Genomic DNA, 23,977 nt, shown 5'->3' on the forward strand with positions numbered 1-23,977 from the left:
GGCGCTGTAAGCTTCCTTCACCTTTGCACAGGATGTAAGGGGTGCCCAATAAACTAGCCCCCTCGGGGGCAAATCTGAATCTGAATCTTGTGGTTATCAGCATATACCTGGAACACGCGCACCTACAGTGATTTACTTGCATATATATATATATATATATATATATACAGAGGAGGTGAGACCAGGTCACCATTGTGGACCTGGTCTCACCCCTCAATTTTGTATTTCCCTCTCTGTTTGCTCACCCCAGAATGTGAATTACAGCGCTTAGGAACTTCGTGTTTCTAGTTTTATCAGCATATATATATATATATATATATATATATATTTCAGTGATATTTGAGCACAATCCATAGATACTAAGTCTTTTAAAGATTGATGTGGCGATTCCACAACCGTAGTGAGAATTTAGGGAACTGCGCCTATTATATATTAAGTATACTCTGGTGACTTAATTTGGACGTGAAGTATGAAATTAAATATCAGTTATTAAATTGAAAATGATTATAGATCGTCTCCCACTCTGACGATGTTGCATACGTCCTAATTAAGCTATTAGTCGTGTGGTAAATGAGTCACTCCTTCAAGGCGTGAGCGCCTGGTGGGAGTGTGTTTGTTTAGAGTTGAGATAGTGGTCAAGCTAGCAGGACCACCCCTGTGTTCTACCCAGGAGAAACGACCACGTGAACTGGTTCCTTCGTTCATTTAACATCAGTATTAACAAGTGAGATTTATTCAATCTCAGACAGAGCTAAATAGGGCGGTAGGAACAAACAATGAGTGAGTGACTGTGATGTGAGACAATAGCTAACAGAGGGTTTGTTGCAGGGCTTCTGTATAGCCCACAAGGTATGAAACGTCCACACGAACCGTATGCGTCCACTCACCTGAGTTGAATCCACGTGGTTGAGGATTGGAGTGAAACCAGCTGTCTGGGTGTACAACTAACGACGTGGGACCATCGTCTGTCCCCGTTTGACGATCGTTTGGGGTAAACAGATCTCCTCCACCTCGGCTCACAATACTACAAATCTAAAGGCAGTTTAGTGAAAACCTTTTACTAAAGGGAAGCTAAAGATCCTCTCAACTGAACAAGGACTGATTGGCCCACTCCCTTCCGTTTCATGAATGTACTGAGTGTAAAATGAGGCTAACTGAGTGAATGAATGGTCACACACTGAGACCAGGAGTCTAGTGGGTACTTAAAGGTACATTTTCCAAGATTGAGAAGGGCTTGTTTGTGCCTTAAGAAAATATGGGTGCATGTGGAACCTATGTGTGAGGTTAAGGAGCATATTTTCACGGGTATTGGTGGACTCAATAACTTCCCAGTATAGTGATAATATTTTTTCAATGACTGATATTGTCTTACTGTGTACTTAATACTATTTTTTCAGTGACTGATATTGTCTTACGGTGTGTAATTAATATTTCTTAAATAATTTTGATAGTATTGTTTTTATGTTTATGTGTCACTAATTGATGTCAGATAAAGAGGGAACTGTTTTTCAGATGAGGTTCATCCTCTCTGTTGTAAGTAATATTGTTGATTTAGTTCTTTTAATGTATTTAATATTTCTTTATATTTTCAATATGATGTATAACTTTTGTTCCCCAGTGTAGTGTCTTAAGCCAGGTTAAAAGGTGTGCATTTGTTGGTGTAACATTATTTTGTTGAGTGCCCTTAAGGCCTATTCATGGTGGAGTGAATAATTTCTTATTTTCTAAACCATTTTCTCAGTGATTGATATCATTTTGTAGAAAGCCCTTAAGGCCTGTTCATGTGTGCAAGCAACATATTCTTAATACTTTGAATTTCTTGTTGTCTAATGAGACATTTTATAAGTTTCTAATAATTTCAATATCATGTAGAACTTTTATTCCCCAGTGTACCATTATTGATTGTGTCTGTAGTGTTGGAGGGAATAGAAGTGTCTAAATTTTACAGTGCGTCACACCAATCACAGGTGCTATCCTTCCACGGGTCATGGAGAATTATTATTTTTTTTTGTAATTTTTAGTGTGTTTGTGCTGGTTCTGGTTTTTTCTCCAAGGGGCGCTTCCACTGCAATTACCATCTAATAATAATAAACCCCAAGTCAAGTGAGAATAAATTCCCTCCGACCAGATACACACACACACACATATATATATATATATATATATATATATATATATATATATATATATATATATATATATATTTTATTTTTATTACGAGTTGGGGATTTATAATATAGTTAAAGTCTACCCACATCCAACAGGCAAAAAAAAAAAACAAAGACAATCGGACTATAAAAGGGTAGACAAAGGATGCGAGTTTTTGTTGTGTATAAAAAAGTGCCATAAATTCTTAACAAAATATTCAGCTTCCTATAATTTACCTTAACCATACTTAACCTAAACATTAACAGTATATACATATTTATACAACATAAACAATTTTGAAGCAAGTGGACGTGGGAGGCAATATAAGATTACAAATACTTAAGTGCGGAGCTGAGATGGCTGACGAGTAAGGCTGAGTATTTGTAGAAGACGGTAGGTAGTCACTGTGCGTAAATTTCAGGATAGGTGATCCTGTGGTCACTTCCAGAGTGAACTAACTCTCCTCGAACTCGAGCTGACAAAGACTTGGAGGAGGTGATGCAACAACCAGGATATGGAAGAAACCCCGGAGTGGTAACTAAGACAGAGTCATACTAGTGTTTCGTCCTTAGATGGCGTTGCTCGTGGTGCTGGGTAGGTAGATCAGGACAAGTGGTGGCAGGGTTCGTAACAATATATATATATATATATATATATATATATATATATATATATATATATATATATATATATATATATATATATATATATATATATATATATATATATATATATATATATATATATATATATTTTGATAACAAATATTTGTTTTCTCTTCATTTCCAGTTCCATTAAAAATATTTTTTTGCATTACTCTGTGAGTGGGCAACGTAGTGAATCCTTATACAGTGGGTGAAGTGATAAATAGTCCTATACATGGATCCTCTTCCAAAATTTTGGGTATCAAACAGGAAATTAGTGACTCAGACTCTGATAGCCAGTCATCTAATAATTCACAGGAACTAGTGGCAACTGATAGTGAGGAAGAATTAATACAAATTAGGCAAATGGAGTTAACACCTAACGACTCTTTAGCTAGCTGTAAAAATTTCATTGATTCTCGGTTTCAGGATTTACAGTAGACAATGCAAGTCAGGTAACATTTATATATTGCCTTCACCTGTTACTAACGCTAGTGCTTTAACTAACACAACAAAAATGGCAGCAAGTGGTTTACTTAACCCACTGCCTGCAACGGTAGGTCAAACGGTAAGAGCTACTTCTAAATAATAATGGTACAAGATTTTACTGCCGGGATCCTGATTATACTAGTTCAGCATTTTTTCGTAAATGCGAAGATGTAAGAAGAAATAACGATGTCACCAGCGTAGATAAAATTTCATACGTCCGAAGCCTTATCAAAACCGGTAGTCTGGTAGCTAGAGTATCTATGCTTCAGCCATTGACGAAAAACGGATGATTATCAACATGGGGCGCCGATGGTAGAACGGTACCGCTTTTGCCGCGCAAGCGAGATGTCACGGGTTCTATTCCCGGGCAGGTGGAAAAGTTGTTTGTACATACTTCCTAGCCCCCTTGGTCCCTGTTCATCTAGCAGTAATGTAGGTACCTGTTGTAAATCGAAAGTTGCGAATTCGTATCCAGGGAAAGTTGTTGGAGCTTCCAATAACTTGATGACATAAACCATTGACTCTTCAGGCTAATACCCAATTGACCCTTCAGGTTTCTACGCCCTTAACTCATGAGACATAAAGGCAAGCATGCTTCCCTGTTGGGCGCTGTAAACGCTTCTGCGCTTCACCTTACACAGGATGTAGGGGGGTGCCCAATAAAAAAAAAAAAATATCCAACATTTAGGGAGCAATTCAATTTTTTTTTTGGATCGGGCTCCAAAGGAGGTCCACTTACTTGGATTTTTAAGATGGCAGAGAGGACCAGTGACACTGCTTGCACATGAAGCATAAGAAGCCCAAATTTGTGCGGGACTCACTAAGATAGATCTCAGATCTTACATGGATTCCTCAGATTGGATCGATAAAAATGACAACTTGTCTAAAGTAAAGTTCACCAGGATTATTGAATTTCTTCAGTTTATCTTATCATGAAATGAACCCTTACGCACGAAAACATAAAATGAAAGATTTTAAAAAAGGGACTAAAGTTGTAAACTATGTAGAAGAAATTGCGGAACCCAAGGAAAATGTTCCTAGGGCGATGTCAGTGGCACAGTCACAAGCTTCAAGGAACGACCACAGTCTGTCATGGGAACCAAACACAAAAAGATACCTTTTTGCAAAGTGTGCAAACGTAAAGGACATTCCGCAGGAATAATGCTGGTTTACAGGACAAGCAGATAAGTCCCCAGCCAGCCAGAGGCAGGATCGAAGTAAAGAATCCTCGAAGGACCTTAGGATTTCAGATAGCCCTGTTAAACCAAAAACTCCAATGGGACATTACACAGGAAATAAAATGTCTCCAAACACTAATGGCACTCCGAATAAATGGTGTATAGTACATTAGTCTCCATACCACAACACAGAAGATTGTAGAAATGCATAGCGCATGAGGCAAGAAATGGAAAGTCGACGGGAGACAACTATACAGCCTAAGGGGGAAGAGAAGCTTGTCCAACAACACGATCTAGGATAGTGTCAACGGTTCAAGAAAACAACGTTTCCATCACCAGTTCATAATCGCCGCGTTAAACAAAGTGGAGGTGTTGACTGTACCAGGGAGGATAGGTAGCAATCAGTTATCCCTAGATATAGATACGGGGGCCTGTGCAAATGTTATCTCATTAAAGTGGTTCAATGAACTCCAGCGACGATATCCTCCAAATAAGTGGCTAATAAGACCTACAGACATTCCTCTGTCAGGTGTGTCAGGATTCCAATTAGACATAGCGGGGGTGATAACACTACCATTCCGTTTTTCTAGGTCCTGTAAAGCGTTTTTGGTAGATTTCTATATAGTGAAGGCATTTTCTTTGCCAGCGGATGGGTTACTTGGTCTGACCACTCTAAGGAAGAACAACATAACGTTCAGCCTCGAGATCAAACAATCACGCATAATTGTAAAACATATCACGCAATGCAAACTTCACATCCATTGCTTACTTTGGGTGTTTGTATAATAACTGCCTCGACAGGCACGGGGGAGTCTTTGGCACAGCAGCAATTAGTTATGGAGTCACTCTCTGAAACTCCACCTATTAACTCAAAGGACATTTCGGATGAAAGCGGCCAGAACTGGACTCTAACGCCTGCTGTGTTAACTGGTGTACAACGGTTATATAGCCGGGAACTAACTAGAGTCACAGTACGTTTGCCAAATGTGAGTGAAGGAACAGATGTGTGTCTGAGTGAAAGCTCACGAGTGAAAGGTTTGTCACTTAAGTCTACCTTAATCACTGTTAGAATAGGTAGTCTCACAGATGTCCTCGTTCTGAATAGTGCTGGGGAACCCATGACCTTAAGAAAGGAATGTTTACTTTTTTTTTTTTTTTTTAGCTTGTTATGGGCACCCCCCTACATCCTGTGCAAGGAGAAGCGCAGAAGCGCTTACAGCGCCCATCTGGGAAGCATGCTAAGTTCATGCTTGCCCTTATGTCTCATGAGTTAAGGGTGTAGAAGCATGAAGGGTCATAGGTTTTTGTCTGCAAGTTATTGGAAGCTCCAACAACTTTCCCTGAATACGAATTCGCAGCTTTTTTTCGATTTTCAACAGGTACCTACTTTACTGCTAAGTGAACAGTGACCAAGGGGGGCTAGGAAGTGTGTCCAAAAAACTTCCCATCGGCCCGGGAATCGAACCCATGACATCTCGCTTGCGAGGCAAGAGCAGTACCGCTCTACCACCGGCGCCCGTTCCTAGTTTATGACAAAGTGGTTGTCGAAGAGCCATTTAAATTACCAATAGGTAGTGTAACACAGGGTAAATCGAACAAAAAATCACATAACGCCACACGTGAAAGTAGTCGATCATCCACGAGGTAAAAGTGATCTTTTAGAATTACTCGCCGAGTTCAAGGAAATCATAGCATTACCTGGAGAACCCCTAGGTAAAAACAACTTTGACAAATCATCATATTCCACTCAACCGGAAGCTAACCCATCAGCATCCCAGCATATAGGCTACCCCACAGCAGAAGAGCGGTAGTCCAACAAATAGTACAAGACATGGTGGACCAAAAGGAGATCCAACCTTCCTCTTCACCATGGAACTCACCTTTATTTTTAGTTACCAAGAAAGATGGAGGATGGAGACGAGTCATAGATTTTCGACAAGTCAACCAAGTAACTGTACCAGACAGGTTCCCAATGCCTGTTCTAACTGACTTACTACAGTCACTAGGAAAAGACATTGCAGTCGTCAGCAACTTAGATTTACTTAGCGGGTACTAGGCAAATTCCCTTACATGAAGATTCCCGCGAAATAACTGCGATCAGTACACCTACGGGACATTTCGATTTCTTAAGAATGTCATTTGGCCTAAAAAATGCACCGCTATCATTCCAACGAATGATAAACACCTTGTTTGCTGGAATGATAGGTAACACAGTCTATGCCTATCTAGATGATCTTATCATAGTAAGCAAAGATTTACAAACTCATCTAAAGAAGCTACGAGAAGTTTTCACAAAGCATCATCTAGCTGGATTGAAAGTGAAACTTTCCAAATGTGAATTTCTCAAATCCAGAATCCAATTTCTTGGACACGTAGTAGATGGCAATGGCATACACACAATAGATCAACTTCGTAGTTTCCTAGGATTATCAGGATACTACCGTTCTTTCATCGAAGGTTATGCCAAGTTAGCATCACCACTCACGAAACTCCTCAAAATGGACGTGAAGTTTACATGGAATAAAGAACAAGAGGACAGTTTTAATGCCCTCAAGAGCGCCTTAACGAAAGCTCCTGTGTTAGCCTTTCCGGACTACATAAAACCATTTACCATGTGTACTGATGCCTTGGGCCTAGGTTTAGGGGCGGTGCTCATGCAAACTGATTATTGAGGAAAAGGGCGGGGAATAGCATACGCCAGTCACACCCTCAACGATGCAGAAACACGTTATTCAGCTACTCATTTGGAACCATTAGGTGAAGTGTGGGCTCTCAAGCATTTTCAGGCTCTCATTTTGGGATATCAGATCACAGTCCACACGGATCATATAGCCTTGACAGAACTACATAATGGGAAGAACTTATCAGGGCGTTTAGCGCGCTGGTATCTGACCATACAGGAGTTCGCACCCGATTTTAAGTATTTGCCGGGCCGTGCGAACGTGATAGCTGGTTCGCTATCTTGACACATCGCTCCTGTCACGCCGCTACCTACGTTAACCCTGTCATAGTTAAGGGCAAAACAGTTACAGGAACCATTATGGTCCAAGGTTATAATGCCTTAGAATCGGGAGATGAGGTAAATTTGCCCAAATTACCTCTACCACTCTCACAGTTTAAGCTGCGGCATGACATTCTATATCGCTCAGTGAAAACACAACAAGAGCCAATCTCTCAAATTGTTATTCCTATATCATTAAAGGAAAACATTCTCACCCTCTTCCAGGATCCACCCTAAGCTGGGCATCCAGGGCGAGGTAGATGTCTAACAGAATATAGACAAAAATATTATTGGAAATCTATGAGGACCGACATCGAGCATTACATTGTTAAATGTTTATCTTGTGCAAAACACAAGGGAACAATGATGGATCCCGCTCCAATCTTAGAATACCCGACGCTGGAACGTCCATGGGATACAGTTGCCATCGATTTATTGCAACCACCAAAAAGCCATCAAGGCTCTAGTTACGTACAGTCACGTTCAAGATTCTTCGAACACTGCTGGAGACAGCTGGCAACTCATGGCCGTTTGTTTACTATACTACATAGTAAAAATTATGAATGAATGTAAAAGTGATCGGTGATTGGTTACTTAGTTCCCCGTTGCTTAATTAATGGTTGGGCTTTGTTGTTTCGCATTATATTACACCTGTCTGCTAGTATATACTGTTACTTTGGTTTTAAAATGGATAGAGCAATGAGCCAACCTATATGAATTTATATTTAGATAAATAAACATAAGTAAAAATCGGTAAGTATGTTAAAGAATATCATGCATCGGGCACAGCTGTGTGCAGGCTGCTTATGAGGTTGCCTGTTTATCATTAATTTATACTAACATTGTCTTCAAACGTTTAATCTAACTGATGCTAAACAAAACTTCTTTCTAAAGACGCTGATTTCTTGCAACACAAACTGCTGTTTTACTTCCCTGTGTGTGTGTGTGCGCATGTGGAGTGTGTGTGTGTGCGCATGTGGAGTGTGTGTGTATGTGTGTGTGTGTGTGTATGTGTGTGTGTGTGTGTGTGTCTGTGTGTGTGTGTATGTCAGTCTGTGTCTGTATTTAATAATGACGTTGTTCAATTGAAGGTGATGGAAATTAATCTTACGAACCATCCGTCTCATGGTGTGAATTAGTATTGCAGCATATGCCTAATACTTTTACAAGCCATTATCTAGCAATATCATTGTCATTCCAAGACTATGAATATTGTAAGCAGCAAATGGCATTTCTTTCGTTGAGTGACTCTTTGCGCCCCCCCCCTCCCCGCCCTAAATCCTTGTTTCTGCTGATTGGCTCGCTCCCTTCTGTTTCATGGATATACTGAGTGTAAAATGAGGCTAGCTGAGTGAATGAATGGTCACACACTGAGACAGGAGTCTAGTGGGTACTTAGAGGTACATTTTCCAAGGTTGAGAAGGGCTTGTTTGTGCCTTAAAATACGGGTGCCTGCTTGGTTGTGCCTTAAGAAACTACGGGTGCATGCGGATCTATGTGAGAGGTTAAGCAGCGCGTTTTCACGGGTATTGGTGGACTCAGTAACTTCTTAATATAATGCCAATATTTTTTCAGTGACTGATATTGTCTTCCTGTGTGTAGTTAATACTACTTTTTCAGTTACTGATATTGTCTTGCCGTGTGCAGTTAATATTTCTTAAATAATTTTGATAGTATTGTTTTTTAATGTTTGTGTCACTAATTGATGCCAGAGAATAAGGGAACTGGTTTTCAGATGAGGTTCCTCCTTTCTGTTGTAAGTGATACTGTGATGTAGTTCCTTTAATGCATTTAATATTTCTTTATAATTTCAATATCATGTATAACCTTTGTTCCCCAGTGTAGTGTCTTGGCCAGGTTAAGAGGTGTGCATCTGTTGGTGTAACATAATTTTATTGAGTGCCTTAAGGTCTATTCATGGTGGAGTTAATAACTTCATAATTTTTAATCCCATTTTCTCAGTGATTGATATCATTTTGTTGAAAGCCCTTAAGGCCAGGTCAAGAGGTGTGCATCTGCTGGTGTAACATAATTTTGTTGAGTGCCCTTAAGGCCTATTCATGGTGGAGTTAATAATTTCTTATTTTTTATACCAGTTTCTCAATGATTGATATCATTTTGTTGAAAGCCCTTAAGGCCTGTTCATGTGTGCATACAACATATTCTTAATACTTTGAATTTATTGTTGTCTAATGAGGCATTTTCTAAGTTTCTAATAATTTCAACATCATTTATAACTTTTATTCCCCAGAGTAGTGTTTTAAATTCAGGTTAAGAGGTGCTCAAATGTTGGTGTACCATTATTGATTGTGTCTGTAGTGTTGGAGTGAATAGAAGTGTCTAAATTTTACAGTGCGTCTCATTTACCCCAATCACATGTGCTATCATTCCACGGGTCACGGAGAAGTAATTTTTGTTAGTAATTTTAAGTGTTTTTCTGCTGGTTCGGGTTTTTTCTCCAAGGGGCGCTTCCACTGCAATTAACATTTAGTGAGAATAAAATTCGATTAATTCCGACCGGTTACATATATATATATATATATATATATATATATATATATATATATATATATATATATAATATAGCAAGCACTCTAGACTTGACCACCAGGATACTAAAAGCAGTCCTAGACTTTGTTATATTTCACACAAAGTCCCCATTAGAGGTTCACGGCGCCATAAGCTCGTTGAACAGGCTTTGTGTGAAATATAACAAAGTCTAGGACTGCTTTTAGTATCCTGGTGGTCCAGAGGTAGCGTTCCCCGTTCACAGTCATGGGCTAGTGGGCGTGGGTTCGAATCCTGGCAGGTTGAGGTGTTGATTATATATATATATATATATATATATATATATATATATATTTACATTTTTTGTGTGACCAACACAGGGAGTCTTAGGTTCCAATTCCATTCCTGATGGGAAAGTCTATGGTTCCTCCTCCATTACTGATGGGAGAGTCCTATGTTCCTCCTCCTTTGCTGAATGGAAAGTCTTTGGTTCCTCCTTCATCACTGAAGGAAGAATCTTAGGTTCCTCCACAATTTCTGAACGGAGTGTGTGAGGTAGCTCCCTCATTGCTGAATGGCGCCTCTTAAGTTCCTCCTCCCTCGCTGAAGTGAGAGTCTTAGATTCCTCCTCCGTTGGTGAAGGGAGAGTCTTAGGTTCCTCATGTATCACTGACGGGAGAGTTTTATGTTCCTGCTCCAGCGCTGAAGGTAGAATCTTATGTTTCTCCTCCTTCACCGAAGAAGGAGAGTCTTAGGTTCCTCTTCCATTGCTGAATGGAGATTCTTAGGTTCTTCCTCCATTGATGAAAGGAGAGTCTCATTTCTACTACATCGCTGAAGGGTGAGTCTTATGCTCCTCCTCCTTCGCTGAAGGTACTTCCTCCATCGCTGAAAGATGACTCTTAAGTGCCTATTACATCGCTGAAAGGAGAGGAGAGTCTTAGGTTTCTCCTCCTTCACCGAAGGAAGAATCTTAGATTCTACCTCCATCGCTAAATGGAGGAGTGTTACGTTACTCCAATCTTGTTGAAGGGAGAGTCTTAGATTTCTCTTATATCGCTGAAGGGTGAGTTTTAGGTTCCTCCTCGAATTGTGAAGGAAGAGTCTTAAATACCCCCATCATTGCTGAATGGCGAGTTTTAGCTTGCTGCTACTTCACTGAAGAGTCTTAGGTTACACCTCTCTTGCTGAAGAGAAAGTATTACTTACGAACCTCCAAGGGTGAAGGGAGAGTCTTAGATTTCTCCTCCATCAATGAGAGGAGTCTTGAGTTTCTCCTCCATCAATGAAAGGAGAGTCTTAGTTTTCTCGTCCATTGGTGAAGGGAGAATCTTAGATTGATCCTTCGTGGTTGAAGGGAGAGTCTTAGGTTCCACTTCCATTGCTGAAGGGACAGTCTTATGTCTCTTCTATGGCTGAAAGGTGAGTCTTAGATTGCTCCTCCTTAACTAACGGGAGAAACTTAGGTTCCTCTTTTATCGCTGAAGGGAGAGTCTGAGGTTCCTACGCCATCACTGAATTTAGAGTCTTCGGTTCCTCCTCCATCGCTCTATGGCGAGTCTTAGGTACCTCTTCCATCGTTGAATGGCGAGTCCAAAGTTCCTCTTCCATCACTGAAGTGAAAGTCGTAGGTTCCTCCTCCATCGCTGAAGGAAGAGTCTTTGGCTCCTCCTCCATCACTGACGGGAGAGTCTTTGGTTCCTCCTCTATAGCTGGAGGGAAAGTCCTATGTTCCTCCTCCTTCGCTGAATTGAAAGTCTTTGGTTCCTCCTTCGTCGTTGAAGGAAGAGAATTAGGTTCCTCCTCCATCGCCGAAAGGAGAATTTAAGGTACCTCTTCCACCGATGAAGGGAGAGTCTTAGGTTTCTCCTCCATCGCTGTAGGAAGAGTCTTAGATTCCCCCTCCATTGCTGAACGGAGAGTCTGAGGTAGCTGAATGGCGCCTTTTAAGTTCCTCCTCCATCGCTGAAGTGAGAGTCTTAGGTTCCTCCACCGTTGCTGAAAGGAGAGTGTTAGGTTCCTTCTCCTTCGCTGAAGGAAGAATCTTAGGTTGCTCCTCCATCGGTGAAGAGAGTCTTATGTACCTCCTCCTTCACTGAAAAGATAGTCTTAGGTTCCTCCTCCATCACTGAAACGAGTGTCTTAGATTCCTTCAGCATCACTGAAGGGAGAGTTTTATGTTCCTGCTCCATTGCTAAAGGTAGAATCTTACGTATGTCCTCCGTCGCTGTAAGGAGAGTCTTAGGTTCCTCCTCCATTGCTGAAGGGAGAGTCCTATTTCTCCTACATCGCTGAAGAGTGAGTCTCAGGCTCCTCCGCCCTCGCTGAACGTACTTCCTCCAACGCTGAAAGATGAGTATTTAGTACCTATTACATAGCTGAAGGGAGAGTCTTAGGTTTTCCTCCTTCACCGAAGGAAGAATCTTAAGTTCTACCTCCATCGCTAAAAGGAGGAATGTTAGGTTACTCCAATATTGTTGAAGGGAGAGTCTTAGGTTTTTCTTGCATTGCTAAAGGGTGAGTTTTAGGTTCCTCCTCGAATCCAGAAGGAAGAGTCTTAGGTACCCCCATCATTGCTAAATGGCGAGTTTTAGCTCGCTGCTACTTCGCTGAAGGGAGAGTCTTAGGTTCCACCTCTATTGCTGAAGGGAGAGTCTTAGTTACGACCTCCAAGGGTGAAGGGAGAGTCCTAGATTTCTCCTCCATCAATGAGAGAAGTCTTGGGTTTCTCCTCCTTCAATTAAAGGAGAGTCTAATTTTTCTCGTCCATTGATGAAGGTAGAATCTTAGATTGGTCCTCCATGGTTGAAGGGAGAGTCTTAGGTTTCTCTTCTATTGCTGAAGGGACAGTCTTATGTCTCTTCCATGGCTAAAGGGTGAGTCTTAGATTGCTCCTCCATCGCTGTAAGAAAAGTCTTAGGTACCTCCGCCATGACTGAAAGGGGAGTCTTAGGTTCCTCCTCCTTCGCTGAAGGGAGAAACTACTGTTCCTCCTTTATCGCTGAAGGGAGAGTCTTAGATTCCTCCTCCATCGCTGAAGGGAGAGTTTAAAGTTCTTATTCCATCGCTGAAGGAAGAGTCTTAGGTTTATCCTCCATCGCTTAAGGAAGAATTAATCATCCATCGCTGAAGGGAGAGGTGTAGTAATCCGCCTCAATCGCTGAAGGAAGAGTCTTAGGTTTATCCTCCATCGCTTAAGGAAGAATTAATCATCCATCGCTGAAGGGAGAGGTGTAGTAATCCGCCTCAATCGCTGAAGGGCGAGTCTTAGGTACCTCCTCCATCTCTGAATGGCGAGTCTTAAGCTCCTCCTCCATCACTAAATGGAGAGTCTTAGGTTTCTACTCCACCGCTGAATGGAAAGTCTTAGGTTCCTCCTCCATTGCTGAAGAGAGAGTCTTAGGTTCGTCCTCCATTCCTAAAGAGAGAGTCTGAGGTTCCTCCTCCATTGCTGAAGGAAGCAACTTAGGTACCTCTTTCGTCGCTGAATGGCGAGTCTTCAGTTCCTCCTCCATCGCTGAAGTGAGAGTCTTAGGTTCCTCCTCCGTTGCTGAAGTGAGAGTCTTAGGGTCCTCCTCGGTTACTGAAGGGAAAGTCTTAGATTCCTCCTCCATTGCTGAACGGAGAGTCTGAGGTAGCTCCTCCATTGCTGAATGGCGCTTCTTAAATTCCTCCTCCATCGCTGAAGTGAGAGTCTGAGGTTCCTCCTCCGTTGCTGAAGGGAGAGTCTTAAGTTCCTTTTCCTTCGCTGAAAGAAGAATCTTAGGTTCCTCCTGCATCGATGAAGAGAGAGTCTTACGTACCTCCTTCTTCACTGAAAAGAGAGTTTTAGGTTCCTCCTTCATCACTGAAAGGAGAGTCTTAGATTTCTCCTCCATTGCTGAAGGGAGAGTTTAAGATTCCACCTCTATTGTTGAAGGGCGAGTATTAGTTTCGACCTCCAAAGGTGAAAGGAGAATCCTAGATTTCTTGTCCATCAATGAAAGGAGAGTCTTAGTTTTCTCGTCCATTGGTGAAGAAAAGAATCTTAGCTTGGTCCTCCATTGTTGAAGGGAGAGTTCCAGGTTCCTCCTCCATTGCTGAAGGGAGAGACTTAGGTTCCTTCTCCATTGCTGAAGGGACAGTCTTATGTCTCCTCCATGGCTAAAGAGTGAGTCTTAGGTTCCTCCTCCTTCGCCGATGGGAAAGTTTTTGGTACTTCCTCCATCGCTGAAAGAAGAGTCTTAGGTACTTCCTCCATCACTGAAAGAAGAGTCTTAAGTTACTCCTCCAATGTTGAAGGTAGATTCTTAGGTTCTTGCCCCCTCGCTGAAGGGAGAGGCTAGTTATCAACCACAATCGCTGAATGGAGAGTCTTAGGTTCCTCCTCCATCAATGAATGGAGAGTCTTTGGTTCCTCATCCATCGCTGAAGTGAGAGTCTGAGGTTCCTCCTCCATTGCTGAATGGAGAGTCTTAGGTACCCTTTTCATCGCTTAATGGCGAGTTTTAATTTCCTCCTCCTTCGCTGAAGGAAGAGTCTTAGGTTCCTCCTCCATCACTGAAGGGAGAATTCTATGTTACTCCTCCATAACTGAAGGGAAAGTCTTAGGTAACTCCTCCATCGCTGAATTGAGAGTCTTATGTTCCTCCTCCATCGGTGAAGAGAGAGTCTTAGGTTCCTTCTCCTTCGATGAAGGAAGAATCATAGATTCCTCATCAATCGGTGAAGAGAGAGTCTTTGGTTTCTCCTCCTTCACTAAAAAGGGAGTCTTATGTTCCTCCTCTGTCACTGTAAGGAAAGTCTTAGGTTCTTCTGCCATTGCTGATCGGAGAGTCTTAGGTTCCTCCTCCAATGATGAAGGGAAAGTTTTATGTGTCCTCAATCGCTGAAGGAAGAATCTTAGTTTCCCCCTCCATCGCTGAAAGGAGAGTTTTATTTTCTTCCCCGTTTGATAAAGGGGGAGTCTTAGGTTTCTCCTCCATAGCTGAAGGGAGAATCTTAGGTTCTTCCTACATAGCTGTAGGGAGAGTTTTAGTTTTCCTCCTCCATCGCTGAAGAGAGATTCTTAGGTTTCGCCTCCATTGCTGAAGGGAAAATCTTAGGTTATTCCTCCATCGCCGAAAGGAGAGTTTAAAGTACCTCCTCCACCGCTTAGGTTCCGTCTTCATTGCTGAAGGGAGAGTCTTAGGTTCTTCTTCCATCGCTGAAGGTAGAAACTGATGTTCCTCCTCCATTGCTGAGCATAGAGTCTTAGGTTCGTCCTCTATCACGAAGGGAGAGTCTTATTTTCCTGCTCCATCGCTGAAGGGAGAGTCTTAGGTTCTCATTCCTTCGCGGAATGGAGAGTCTTTGGTTCCTCCTTTATTGCTGAATGGAGAGTCCTAGGTTCCACCTCCATCGCTGAAGAGAGAGTCTTAGGTTCCTCCTCTTTTGCTGAGGGCAGAGTCTTAGGTACCTCCTCTATCACTGAAGGGAGAGATCTTAGGTTCCTCCCCATTTGCTGAATTGGGAGTCTTAAGTTTCTCCCCCATCACTGAAGTGAGAGTCTTAGCTTTCTGATCCTTCGCTGAGAGGAGAGTCTTAGGTTCCTCTTCCATCGTTGAAGGGAAAGTCTTAGGTTCCTCCTCCTTCGCTGAGAGATGAGTCTTAGGTACCTCCTCCATCCATGAAAGAAGTCTTGTGTTCCTCCTCCATCACTGAGAGGAGAGTCTTAAGTTCCTCCTCCATTGCTGAAGGTAAAGTATTAGATTCCTTCTTCATCGCTGAAGGAAGAATCATCGGTATCTACTCCATCGCTGAAGGAGAGTCTTAGGTTCCTCCAGCACTAAAGTGAAATTTTTAGGCTCCTCCTCCATTAAAGTGAGATCCTTAGGCTCTTCTACCAATAAAGTGATGCTCTTAGGTTCCTCCACCACTAAAGAAAGATCCTTAGACTCTTCCACCACTAAAGTCAGATTCTTAGGCTCCTTCACCACTAAAGTCAGAGTCTTAGGCTCCTCTACCTCTAAGGTCAGAATCTTAAGCTCCTCCACTACTAAATCGAAGCCTTAGACTCCTCCACCACTAAAATCAGTCTGAGCCTGCTCCACCACTAAAACCCTTGACTTAGGCTCCTGCATCACTAAAGTCAGAGACCTAGGCCTCTCCACTATTAAATTCAGAGTCCCAGGCTCTCCACTACTAAAATCAGTCTTAGATTCCTCCACCACTAAAGTGAGAGTCTTAGGCTCCTCCACCACTAAAATGAGAGTCATAGGCGCCTCCACCACTAAACTCAGACTTCTAGGCTTCTCCACCACTAAAGTCAGAGTCCTATGCTTCTCCACCACTAAAATTAGAGTTCTAGGCTCCTCCACCACTAAAGTTAAAGTCCCTGGCTCCTTCACCACTATAGTTAAAGACCTAGGCTCCTCCACCACTGAAGATTGTCAATAACGGAGCTGCTTTCTTCTTCACTTGTGTGCTGACAGCCATACCAAGAAGTTACGTTCCAGTGTAAGTCGTTAAAGAAGATACTGAGGAGGCCAATTACAGCACGACAGTATGAGTGTGACCGTCTTTAATTTTGAAAGTGTAATGGTATGACAATGTTACTGTACGTTAGTGTAACAGTATGACAGCATGATAATATGACAGTATGACACTGTGAAAGTGTGATAGTGTGACAGTGTGATAGTATAATAGTGACAGTGTGACAGAGTAAAAGTATGCCAGTGTAACATTAAGGCAGTGTGATAGACTGGCATTATGTCAATATATGAATGGAAGAATATGTTAGTATGATAATTTGGCAGAAAGTGTAATAGTATGAGAGTGTAGCGAGGTTATAGTGTGACAGCATTACAGTACGACACGGTGACAGTGTGACATTATGAAATTGTACTAGTGTAATAATATGAGAACGTGACAGTATAGCAGAGTGACAGTATGACAATGTGACAGTATGACAGTGTGTTAGTGTGACAGTATGACAGCATATTACTGTGAGAGTGTGAATGTATATTAGTGTGACAATGTGAGAGTATATTAGTGTGAGAGTGTGACCATATGTTAGTGTGACAGTGTAACTACGTTAGTGTGACAGTGTGACAAAATATCAATGTGAGCGTGATAGTGTGGCAGTGTGACTGTTTATTAGAGTGACAATGTAAAAATGTGAATGTGACAGTATATAATAATAATAAAAATAATAATAATAATAATAATAATAATTAACGGTTTATTGAAAAAGTTCTGCAGCCCGAAGGCTGAAAATATACAATGGACATAAATGGCTTATTACATACATTGGTGGTTTAACAAAAGCCTTCATTAGAGAAAGGTAAAGGGACATACAGTGATCATACAGATTAATGTAGGTGTTGAACAGGATACACGTAGTGTAGTTACTCCCTCCCAGATGGTGTAGTAACTCCCTCCCAGATGGTGTAGTAACTCCCAAACAAATGGTGTTATGAGGGACCTCACTTGTAGTAATTCCCTCACAGATGGTGTTATGAGGGACCTCACGTGGTGTAGTAATTCCCTCACAGATGGTGTTATATGAGTGAGGTGTGGTCCCAAGCCTTCCTATCGTAGACGGATTAACACATCGCTGGTTGTTGTTGGGTTTCACTGGCAGTTATCACTGGGTACCAGGGACCTCACTGTGTGAAGGTTAACTTGGGTACGACTCTGTTGTTACTGTTGAGTTGTTCTCACGGACTTAAGCGCTGTTCACCACTGTTCATCTCTATTCAACACAGATTCCATTCCTTTCCTAAATGAAATTATAACTTCTGGCGAGAACGTGTTGATATTGCGGTGGGGAGAAGGGTTCGAGGGAGGGAGTTGGTATGGGCCAACTTAACAGTTGACCTGGCTGCTCCCAGAGGAGCGCCAGGTACGTCTTGACCCTTCTGTGGTCAAGGATTAACGTGGCAGTTTGACAGTTTATTAGTGTGACAGTGTGACAGTATATAAGTGTGACAGTGTGAGAGTATATTAGTGTGACAGTTGTAATATAGAAGGGTCACACTTCCTTGTACTATCGTGCACAAAAGTCGTGTCCACTACCCAGCCACAGTGAGGTTTCGAATTGCCTTCAGTCTGAAGTTTCGAAACAGCTGGGGGAAATGCTATGGTCGGCCAACAGATGTCGCCCACTGTAGTGTGTGCAGGGGGGTGGGGGGAAATAGAGGAGGTTGGTGCTGAATGAGAGGCGGGTTTATTTATTGTTTATACCACCATAATTTCAAGCTGCCTTTTTAGCTACGTTTTGTCTTACAGTTGTTTCTTTATGGTTACGAACTCCTGGAACAGGTGCAGTGCCCTGGGTGCTTATTGCAGCTCAGGTCATAATGATACTTTAAAGAATGGAATATATTAAGGATAAAAGTGAAATATGCAAGGATCAGGGTGCAGGGCCTTGGTCAGCTAGTTTTACTCAGAGACCACGTCACAATTTTGTTGTTATTCCGACAAAGAGATTATGGTAATATTTATTTATATTCCACCCATCCTTTGCTTAATATTTGTGATAATATGCAATATTATATAATTATATACTTATGTTAAAAAGAGTGGAGTGAAAAAGTTATCAGTATTGTAAAATAGTATTCAGACTTAATCTAGTTCCAATTCTTCCAAGTTCCAGTGTTTAAACACCCCACCACAATATGCAAGCTTCATATATTTTGGAGTGTGCTCTGTTACCATTAATATTGTGTGCTGAACATCATGAGCATTTCAATGATGATAGCAATTGTAACTATAAAATTATATTGTGTTAGAAGACAACACATTCCACGACGTGTCATACAGATCATTGTATACCAAACAATACATAATGTGGCTGTTAAGTTACTTTGTAATGAATTTTCATGGGATATAGTTTAAGATATCTTTAAGGACATGGATTTAAGATAACACTGTAGGTGAGTTAATATATATTAATTGTATTTACAAACAATACTAAAATCCAAACAGTACACCAATACACACATCTTAGTATTTGGTCCAGCCACCCATTGCATTCAGGACTTCATCAAGGCGATTAGGGATGGAGCCGACCAGCTTCAGGCACAGCCCTGGTCATCGACGTATACTCTCCCACACGTCGTAAGCTTTGGCTTCTATTGCTGCACAGGTTCTCTGCTCCCCAATATCCCAATCGTGTTTCATCATGGCCCAAATATGTTCAATCGGATTAATATCACATCCTAGTGTTGGCCAGTCGATGACCTCAATTTCAGGGTGATCCTGGAGGTAGTCCTTCACTATGTTGCTGGTATGAATGGGACTGTTGTCATGAACCAGCCTGATAGTGTGGGGGGGGGGGGCTGGAACTGCCATAGCCTGGATTGTAGGAATTAGCATTTGCTCCAGGAAATCTACATACTGCTCACCAGTGAAATGGCCATTGATCTTGACCAGTTCATCTGGCCCATGTGCCCACATCCAACCCCAGAATGACGCTGACATCCTACCACTCACTGCGCGATATTGAATGTGTTTCTCATGGTAGCGTGTGTTGGGGGGCCTTGCTTCGGCTCCTACTGACCTGAACACCGTTTCATCGGTAAATATAATGGTTCTCCAGTATTCTTCTCTATGTGGAAGGTGTTCCAATGCAAAGCCGAGTCGACACTCCTTGTGAGTAGTGTTAGCCACCCTTTGTGAGCTGGAATATGGCAGTCGATCCCGGCTTCGCGTCTCGTCGTCATGTGATGGCAGTGGAGGCCCAGATTTCTTGTATGCTCCACCGATGTTCGCATTGGATATGCCGTTGCAGCTCCCACGATCATGGCGTCCATCCTTGCCGACGTTACTTGTGGCCTCCTGCTTCGAGATTTCGTCTCCACTGAGCCCTCTTCCTCCCACCGGCGGATTCACCTCCTAATCGTCTTGGTGCTCCTCCCCACTTCGATAGCAATGTTCGGCACAGTTGCCCCGGCTCTCCACATCCCGATGATTTGGCCTCGCTCAGCAATCACTGCCGACGAATTGGCTCGTCCTGCAGGCATATCTGAAATGGTAGAGTAATATTATGTTGTGGTAACTGATGCAGGCTTTTATATACTAGAGTAAATTAATGGTTTTGTATCACCTAGGTTAAGTATTATTTCTCTGACATAACGTTTTTGTAAGTCTTTTAGGATCAACTGTCTAAGAAACCCTTCCCATTTCATGTATTCATAGTGAACTGCAAGTGGATCCTCCCCCCCACCCCCCAAACCTCCACCACCACCCCTGCGACTGTAGAGTGAACATTCGCCGATAATCATCATCATCAAGATTTAGTTTAACCAGACCACTGACACCCATTTGAGTCTCTCCTAGGGCTGGCCAGAGGGAATAGTTAACATATATTTGTGTTTCTATAATTTAGTGTTATATTGTTTGGAGGAGATTACAGTATTTCAAAAAGATCAAAACTGAACTTAGGGAAAATTTTGGGATCTCTGCTAAAATATCTTACATTGTAGGGCATTGTAGGGCATTCAATGAGAATATGTTGGACTGTTATTTGTGTTCGGCAGTTGGAGCATATAGGTGGGGCTCCATTCGGGGAAGACATGAGTTGGCCATGCGTCAATCGCATATGCCCAATTCTTAGACGATTCAGAATAGTTTCGTGATGTCGAGAGGATTGTTTTGATGGTGACCAAGGATAAACTGATGATTTGATCATTTTTAGCTTATGACTTGTTGGTTCATTTTCCCAGGACTTTTGCCAATCGTCAAATATTAACTGTTTATAGGTAGTTAGCCTCGCCGATAATCAAAATGCATGGTTTTCCACCGCTTTACATATTTCTTTGACAATTTTCAGCTATGACATACTTATCTCCTATAAATAATTCATTTAAAATTTATTTTTTATAAAGAATTTTCACTGGTTCCAGAATGTATCTAAACTTACGCCAGTGACGGTCAAGTCTGGTCTTAAATAAGTTCATAGTCGGTGCTGTCACAACACTACCGGTAACTCTAAATACAAGGGGGAGGAGCCTTGTCGTCGGTTCTGCGAGTGTTCATTACAGTAGTCCAATTCGTCGCCATGGGTAGAATAGGGGGAGGGGGGGTTGGGGAATGCAGGGGAAGGTAATGTGATGGCAGGGACGAAGGGAAGAGGTGGGGGAGAGAGGAGTGGGGGGATGGTGGAGGGGGAGTGTGTTTAGGTCTTGTTATGAACCCCGCCACCAATTGTCATGATCTACCTACCCAGCACTACGAACCACGCCATCTATTGTCCTGATCTACCTACCCAGCACCACGAGCAACGCCATCTAGGGACGAAACACGAGTATGACTCGTCTTAGTTACCACTACGGGGTTTCCCTCTCTATATCCTGGTTGTTGCGTCACCGCCTACAAGTCTTCTTCGTCAGCTCCAGTTCGAGGAGAGTTCAGTTCACTCTGGGAAATGACCACAGGATCACCTATCCTGGAAACCTACGGCGCAGTGACTACCTACCGTCTTCTACAATACTCAGCCTTACTCGTCAGCCATCTCAGCTCCGCACTTAAGTATTTGTAATCTTATACTGTCTCCCCCACCTCCACCTTGCTTCAAATTATTGTATGTTGTATAAATATGTATATACTGTTAATGTTTAGGTTAAGTATGGTTAAGGGTAAATTATAGAAAGCTGAATATTTTGTTAAGGAATTTATGGTACTTTATTATACACAACAAAAACTCGCATCCATTGTCTACCCTTTTATAGTCCGATTGTCTTTGTTTTTTGTTGTTGTTGCCTGTTGGGATCTGGGTAGACTTTTAACTATATTCTAAATCCCCAACTCGTAACAAATGGCGACCGTGACAGGACACGACCTTAAGTGCCATATTTCTTAACCCCCTTGTTACTCATTGTTAATTATTCCTCCCAGTCACTTCTGTTCACAATTGCTTTACGGTGGTTTAAAGTTTCCTTCATATGTGTGTGCATATATTGGTATTATCGTACAGTAAGAGTGACTGACGTAGGATATTAGGTTCCAAGTGTCATAAGGCTTACCTGTTATATATTTATCATATCTTTTGACCATTAGTTAATTTATCTAGGTTTTCTTTACAATGGCCACCTCAGGATTTGTTAAACTTGGTAGTCCTGGAGGAGTGGAAGAGCAAGATGCCATTTCACATTTTGAAGCATGTGGAGGAGCGTGGAGAGGTTAATTTAGGACGTGCTGCTGAGCTGGCTGATGAGTAAGCCTTGCTGGTGGAGTCACTATGCCGTAGGGAACGTGGTACTTTCCGGCATGTTAGGTCCTCCTCTGATGATAACCTTGGGGACGTGAGTGGTAGGTCGAAAGGTCCCACACCTACCCCCCCTGATGCAACCAAGTTTACTTGTTCTTACTGTAAAAACCCAGGCCATACGATCCAGACTTGTAAACACTCAAAGTGTCGAATTGCTAAAAGTAGATTCCTGGATCCCAAATCCAAACCAATAGCAACCACCAATGTGGAAAGGCCCCATCAGGATCTATTATCTTCATTCACCTATGAGGGAAAATTTTCAATCATAGAGGGGTCTCGTTCTTTCCCTATTCGTATACTACGTGATACGGGCGCAGCATAATCTATCCTCCTGTTTAACGTCATTCCTGATATATCTACCGCATTTACTAATGAGTGTTCTAATTTCAGATCTCTCATCCCATTCTTCCTATCCCTTAGCTAAAGTGCACCTCCAATGTCCCTTGATTACTGGGGAAGTGCAAATAGCCAGTAGGAAAGATCCAATGCCTGTGAGCGGCATTCATTTATTATTGGGTAATGACTTGGTAGGAGACCTAGTGGTTCCCAACATAAAGACAGTCGACTCTCCCTTACCTGTCAACTCCACCACTGACCTTGAAGAAACTATTCCTAACCTTTTCCTATCTTGTGCTGTCACCCGGTCACAGCGTGTGCGAAATGGGCCCTCTTCATCTAAAACCACCTCCAATATCTTCCTACCCACAGAAGATCTGTACAATAAGACCATGAGTAAGGCTGAGCTCATTAAAGCCCAACAATCTGATCCATCTTTGAATATGAAAGACCTCAGTGTGGACCATTTTACATCTTCGGCTTACCACCCACAATCACAAGGTTGCTTGGAACGGTTCCATCAAGACTTTCTAATCAATGCTAATAAACTATCTCCCCTCAACTATATAGTCCATACTCCTGATCGCAGAAAAGATTCACAACTTATTCACATTAATCTCATGAAACTTTACCATTCCAGGCAGTCAGAGGAAGACATCCCAGAGGCTATAAGCCTACCTGTATTGCATACGGTTTTGTCAGGGCGGGAGCCGGAGACAGATGACATGGACCTATTGGAGAATTTAGACTTCCCTCTACCTAAAGAAAACCCTGCTAACAGTCACATACTCAACAACTTGGATGAGTATTTTTCTGTTCTGAATCCATCTCAAGCAAAAGATCTCACTAAGTTATTATCAACATTTCTTAAAGTCACGTCAGACCTCCCAGGGTTTTGCAATATACTTAAACATGATATTAAGCTAATCTCAGATGATGTACAACCCATTAGGCAATCAGCATATCGACTAAATCCACAAAAAGAGAGATTATGAAAAAGGAGGTAGATTTTTTGTTAAAACATAACTTAGCTGAGCCTAGTACCTCCCCCTGGGCTTCACCTTGCCTTCTCATTCCAAAACCCGATAGCACTTTTCGTTTCTGTACCGATTATCGTAAAGTGAACCAGGTCACTGTCTCAGACTCCTACCCTTTACCTTTGATTGAAGATATAATAGACAGCATAGGCTGTGCCAAATTTATCAGTACGGTGGACTTATTGAAAGGATATTATCAAGTGGGACTCACTGATAGGACAAAAATAATCTCGGCATTTATAACTCCTTTTGGTCTTTTTCAATATTTGGTTATGGCGTTTGGCTTTTCTAATGCTCCGGCCACATTCCAGAGGGCCATCAATTACCTAATTCAAGACCTAGGTGGGACGTTCGCCTACCTGGATGACCTGGTGGTGGTGTCCAACGGCTGGTACGAACATCTG

The sequence above is a fragment of the Homarus americanus genome, unplaced genomic scaffold (genome assembly GCF_018991925.1).
Source record: "Homarus americanus isolate GMGI-L3 unplaced genomic scaffold, GMGI_Hamer_2.0 scaffold18703, whole genome shotgun sequence".
NCBI lineage: Eukaryota > Metazoa > Arthropoda > Malacostraca > Decapoda > Nephropidae > Homarus > Homarus americanus.